Below are 6,809 nucleotides of genomic sequence, written 5' to 3'. Positions count from 1 at the left end.
GACTTGTCATTTTCAACACCTCATTTTTCCCTCCTTACTCACTGCCCGGGGAGAGGTCCTTCCTGTTTGCACACCTCAGGGGCTAGGCTGGGGGGAGGAACAAAAAAGCCTTCATGGCGGAGGGGGAGGGGGCTCAAAGGAAGAGGCTGAGAGAAAAGGAAGAGAGGGAGGGGTTGGGATGAGGAGAGGGGGAAAGAGGACAAGGTGAACGATCTGCATCTGCCTCTCTGTCCTGCCCACTACCACCCCCACCCCCACTCCGCCTCACTGTGTCCTGGCACTGGGCTTGTTGATATCCAGGTCCACCCACAGGGTCAGGCCCCGAGCTGCTGAGCTTAGAAAGCTAGTCTTTCCTTCCTCCAGCAGCGGCTTGGGCCTAGCGTCACCCATAGCAGAAGCCACAGGCCCACAGCCTTCTTTCTCAGTTTCCCCACCGTCTTTTTCTGGATCTCCGGGCCCCTCCCCCCCAGGACACCCCTCGGAGGAGCCCGCCCCTTCTACGCCACCGAAGGTAACCCCGCCCCCTGCAATTCGCACAGCCTGTGATCCCAGAGCTGAGCTGAGCGTGCAGGGGACGCCTGGCCTCTCCCAGCGGCTCCCTCGCGTCCTCCCCCTCGGCTCCCACGTGGGGAGCCCGGCTCCCAGGCTCGGGCTGTGCCATTCACAGTGCTCTCCTCCATTGTCCTCGGGCTGTCGCTCACGCGGGGCATTAGCATTTCTAAAGCTCACTTCTCGCCGCCCGCCGCTTTGGCCCAGCCAAAAAGGGGCTCCTTTGAACCCTAAATTTTGGGAAGGGGTGCCTCCTAGGCCGCTAGGACAGTTTAGCTTTAGGCCCTCAGCACTCCGAGCCTGAGGCTCTGTCTGTTCGCTGTTGAGCCGGGTAGAATGGTTCTCTTTTCTCTCTAGGCTCGGGACACCTGGAGCTTCTTAGATCCGGGAGTGGTGGAGAAAAGGGGTCCCCAGGGGCCCCCATACAACTGCCTCTTCCTTCCCCTGGGTCTCTTTAGCCCTGCCAGTCTGAACCCTCCATTTCCCGCCCACGTTCCAGAGGAGACAAGAAGTTTGGTGAAAACTGGTTCTCCCTGCCCTAGCCTAAGAGGCCTTTTGTTAAGGCCCTGGCAGGATGGGGCATGAATGAGGGTGACTTCTTAGCCCTGGCATCTGAAACCCTCCTGAACGACTTGGATGGAGAGACAGCGCCACCCAGTGGCTTCCTGGGCTCTATGCCAATATTCCCTGGGGTGGGTCCAGGCCTTACCTGGCTTCTGGGTCTTCGGTAGAGCCTTCACATGAGAGAAGCTCTACATCGGTGAGATTTCATTTGCACTAGTGTGGCCGCTTCAGATCGGAATTACAACTAACCTTCAAGAGCACTTTAGAGTATATAATTCACTTTTCTATATAGCCATTTCATTTACTTCTCACAACAGCCCTTAGTGGTCCGACACTGACATCCAGAGAATTTTGGTGAGTTGCTCAAGGTCGCGAAGTAATTTCCAAAGCCAAGATTTCAGCTTCGGTTTGTTTGATGCCAGAGGCCACATTCTTTCCACTACCCCACCTTGCCTGTCTGTCAGGCTGAGCTCGCTTGCTTCTGCTTGGCTGGGCTTTCTTAAAAAGTGGGCACAGTGGCTCCATCTTCCTGGGGAAGACATACTAGATCCAGCTGGCCCAGGAGCTCCTGGGTGGGTTCCCTGCTGTCGCTTATCAAGGGGCTCAGCGATGATGCCTCCTTCCTGCCACAGTCCTGGCAACACTGCTTGGCCTAAAACATGCAGCAAGGGGACACGGTTAAAGGTTCTTGAGCCGGGTGCCCAGGTTCGTTTCCCAGCTTTGCCATTTAGTGGCTGGGTGGCTTTAGAAAAGTGATTTCATTTCTCTGTGCCTCGGTGTTTTCTTCTAGAAGATAGAGAGGGTAGTGATACCTGATAGGGTTGTAATGAGCAGCATCAGAGTTACTTTGTACAAAAGACATAGAACAGTACCAGTACAGCACATAAGACTGTTAGTTATTACTTGTGCTCTTCTACAGTTCTCAGGGAATCAAGCAGCATGGTGTGAGCATAACATAGCTTTTCTGTCAGAGTAGTATTCTGTCAAATCCTAGCTCTTCCATTTATTAGCTGTGTGGCTTTGGCTAAATGACTTAACCTCTCTAGGCCTCAACTTTCTCAGCAGTAAAATGGAGATAGTAGTTCTCTCTTCCTAGAGTTATTATCTATATTTACAAAAAAAAAAGAAAAAGGATTCTTACTGGGCAAGGGATGTAGCTCAGTGGCACTATGACTGCCTGGCAAGTGCAAGGTCCTGAGTTCAACTGGTACTGCAAAAAAAAAAATTTTTTTTACTCATTCTTTACAAGATCCTACAGTCTTTACATCCTTTGTCCCTTTTTGCCTCCCCTCTGACTCAGGAACGACTCTCTCTCATCCTAGGTGCCAGTCTACTCTTCCTGTACAGAGAAGGTACAGAAGACAGCCTTAAGACATATACTGTCGGGCCGGGAATTTAGCTCAGCGGTTCTGTCGCCTGCCTCACAAGTGCAAGGACTTGAGTTCAATTCCCGGTAACAACGACAACAACAACAACAAAAGACAGTGTACTGTCGACATCAGTACCTCATGCTCCTCTGGGTGGCAAGGCAATCCCTCATATTTGCTTTACCCTTGAAGCCTGAAGTCTAGGAAGTCTGTTTGAATATTTCTTACATCACAGGGCCACTATTCTAGTCTGGGCAACTTAGCAAGAAAGACCCTGTCTCAAAATTCTTTTTACTGTGGCTCAAAAGTAAATTCTTTTGGGGGTTTACTCTGAGGCTTGGTAGGCAGGCTCTGTGAATCTCACCTTCCAGGGGAGAATGGCAAGGCCCACAAAAGGGAATAAACTTGCTCACAGATGTATAGTTAGGAGCTGAGATCAAGTCTTGAAACAGTACTGTCAGGACCAATGTCCAATGTCTGTTATCTGTGTCTTGGGACACATTTGCAATATTTTACCTCTGTAGAAACATATGGTGGCCCACCCCCTCATAAACAAAGTTTAGAATCAAACAAATGATTGTTTTCATGGAGAATACCTATTTTATCTATCTATGTGGATATCTTTTTTTCAGTACTGAGGATTGAACCCAGGGTCTTATACATGCTAGAAAAGTATGGTACCACTGAGCCACATCTCTAGCCCTCATAGGCGCAAGGTCCTGAATTCGATCCCCAGTTAAAAAAAAAATTAATTTTGAGACAGGATCTTGCTAAGTTGCCCAGACCTGTCTCAAACATGTGATTCTCCTGCCTTAGCCTCCTGAGCAGCTGGGGTTACAGTCATGCATAGCACATCCAGCAAGTATACCTACTTTTTAAAAAATTTATTGGTACATTTTAGGTATACAGTACAGTTACATTCATTACATGACAGGTCTTGATTCTCATTTTTTCCCCTTATCCCTGCCCTCCCAAATATACCTACTTTAATTCTATTGCAACATTTGACCTGTCTCTAATGATGACTTTAAGCAGCCTGTATTTTCTTTAGAAGAATAATTCTAATAAAACAGCTTTGGTGGGCTGGGGGTTTGGCCCAGTGGTTCCGCTGCCTGCCTTGAAAGCACAAGGGCCCGAGTACCAAAAAACAAAGCAAAACAAAACAACAGCAAAACAGCATCGCTCCAATTGGATTATAACTAGCCCAAATCACTTGAAAACTCCTTTGTCTCTTCAAATCTCAAGATTAGAACCATAGTGAAAACATGTCTATATAGTGTTTTCTATTTAGGCCAGTGACTGAGTTGGGCTTGGAGGTAGGGACCTGGAGGTAAAAGGTTACAGAATTGCTAAGAACATGCGTAGTTTGTGAGAGCAGATTGAAGATAGCTATTTTTCCCTGTGGTCTAACCTCTAGAAAGTTCAGCTTGTATCCAAACCTTTTTGGTTGCTGTGAGATACACAGACTATGGAGGTACATGTTCATGAATGAAAATGAGTAGCATATATCTGATACAGTTCTCCAAAATAGGAGATCTCACTTCTTTTTCCTCCTTTCCTCTCCTCTTCTCTCCTCTTTCTTTACTCTTTGTTTCTTTGTTTTCTTTTTTTTGAGATATTGGAGAGGGAACCCAGGGTCTTACACATGTTAGACAAGAGCCGTACCACTGAGCTATAACCCCAGGCCTCCATTTTTATTTTTGTTGAGACAGGGTCTCACTAAATTTCCAGGCTGGCTGTGAATCGGCAATCCTACAGCCTCAGCCTCCCGTGTATCTGGGATTATAGGTGTCCACCACTAAGCCCAGCACCCCAGCCTTATTTATTTGTTTATTTCATGGCCTCATGAACCCAGGGCCTCTTGTGTGCTAGTCAAGTGTTATACCACTGGGTTATACCTCAGCCCTTTTAAATTTTATGTATTGATTGATTGTACTAGGAGTTGAACCCAGGGCCTTCGAACTGAGCTATGTCCCAGCCTCCCCTCCTTGTTTAAAGGACATAGTCTCACTAAGTTACTAAGTTCCTAGACTGGGCTTGAACCTGTTATCCTCCTACCTCACCCTCCCAAGTAGCTGTTATTACAGGTGTGTGCCACCACACCTGGCTGTTCACCGTGCTTCCTCAACTCCTTTGCTGTCAGTGTAGATACCTTAGGTGTGGAGAGATAGGAGCTGGGGAGCAGGTAGCACAGTGTTTCTGCCAGGAGGGTCTTTAGGTCATTCCTCTCATTGTGATATAATTGTCACATCTAGAGAAGCCAAGGAATTTGTTGAAACTCCCCAGAGACTTATCATCAGCTCAGAGAACAAACACGGGTCTGTGAACTCCCATGTCATTATCTTTTCTGCCTCCCTAGCACAGTACTGTCCCCCTCCTCCCATGCTATCTGAGTTGTTCTCTGTACCCTGGACTTCTCCAGGTCCCTGCTCTGCCACTAGGTCTGTGTTGCTCACCCCCTGTGGCCACTGAGCACCCGACATTGGGTGGTGGGAGCTGGGTGTGATTTGGTCACTGGTGGCACATTTTCCTAGCCTGCCAGGAGGCACTGAGTTTGATCCCCAGCACCACAAACAACAGTAACAAAAAAGACACTGAAATAGAGATGTGCTGGAAACAAATATATACACTGGACTTTTGAGATTTCATGTGGAAAGAGCAAAGTGAAATATGGCATTAATAATTTTTATATTGCTCCCTGACAAGTCTCTGCATCCTCCACCAGGTATTTTGTGCCATTTGCATGGGTACCTCATGAAGTTGTTAAGTGAATAAAACAATTTTTATGTTTATTACAGATTTGCCGGGTGTGGTGGCGCACGCCTGTAATCCCAGCACTCTGGAGGCTGAGGCAGGAGGATCGCTGTGAGTTTGAGACCAGCCTGGGCTACATAGTGAGTTCCAGGTCAGTCTCAACTACATAGTGAGATCCTGTCCCAAAAAAAATTTAAAAAAAAAGACAGATTGAAATGACAATATTTGGATATATTGAATTTAAATATATTACCAAAATTAATTTCACTTTGAAAAAAGCTTTTTATACTTAGCTCCTAGAAAATTCCACGTGTGGCTTACGTTGTATTTCTGTTGGACAGCACAATGCTAAATCTCCCGCAGAAGTAATAATGTTATTAACTCTGAAGAGATGCAGGGCAGGTAACAGGGGAAGGTCTCAGCAGATGGCAAGAAGCTAAGGCCCAGCCTGCCAGCAGGAGGGCCAAGGAACCCAGACTTAGAGGTCTGGGTAGGAGTCAGGCCGTGGCAGCCAATCAAAGCATAGCCACAGGGCATGGGATTCGGAGGCCTGACTGCAATCCTGGCAAGACTGGGAAGATAGGTGACAGCCCTGGAAGGCAGTGATTACGTGCTTGAGGACATGATCTCTGTGCTGGCTACATTGCAGTTCTATTACTTGACAGCTATGTGACCTTGAACGCATTGCTTAATCTCTTGCTGCCTTGGGTTTCCCATCTGTGAAGTGGGAGTGTTGCTAAGAGTTCCTATGTCATAGGATACATGTAAAATGCTAGGAACAGTGTCTGGCACACATTAAGTACTCAAAAAGTGACAGCTGTCCTCACTCTTATTGTCAGGGAAGCAAGCAGTGATTATGCTCCTCCCATGGCAGGCTGATGAGTGAGGGGGCTAGCGATTGGATCAGGGGTACAGAGCTGAGGCATAAGTTGGCATGAATCTAGTCATAGGTGGTTTTGACACCCAAGACAGGGGTCCAGGTAAAGCTCCAGCTGAGTAGGAGGTGGTCAACCCTAGGGGTCAGGGTGATAGCTCTGTGATCACAGCTGTGGACACAAGAAGCTGCAGGCCCAGGAAACTAGGCAGCTCAGCCCAACTTGACCCCGGCTATTCTTTCTGGAAATATCCCTAGATATGAGAGGCTTTGTCCCAGTGTTATGCATAAGGATTCTAGGCCTTGGCTCTGAGAGGGGAAAATCACATGGAGTCATATAAATCCCTCTGTCTATAGCTCAAATAACAAGACCCCACTCTTGCTACAAAGCAAGAAGCAGCACTTGACTGCTCCCACTGCTGCTTTTCTGTTTGTGCTCTGGGCTTTGAGCACTTGTATAGGCAGCCTGGGCACTCTATTGATATTCACAGTCATGCCCAGGAGTTTAGCTTTTCTTTTCCCGGGATAATGGGGTTGCAGCCTGGGCCTGGCCCTTCAGATAGCTGAGTCCTAGAAAGTGTGTCCTTACCCCTCCCTCCTCCTCCTCTTGCTCGATATATTTGAGGCTCTGCAGAGAAGAAAGCACAAGTGTCAATAGAAGACAGAACAAAAAGACTAAGGAAATAGTTTTTAATATCTAC

This window comes from Fukomys damarensis, unplaced genomic scaffold, assembly GCF_012274545.1.
Source record: "Fukomys damarensis isolate Sample0158 unplaced genomic scaffold, DMR_v1.0_HiC HiC_scaffold_39, whole genome shotgun sequence".
Classification (NCBI taxonomy): Eukaryota; Metazoa; Chordata; class Mammalia; order Rodentia; family Bathyergidae; genus Fukomys; species Fukomys damarensis.
Note: the sequence above shows the minus strand (reverse complement) of the source record.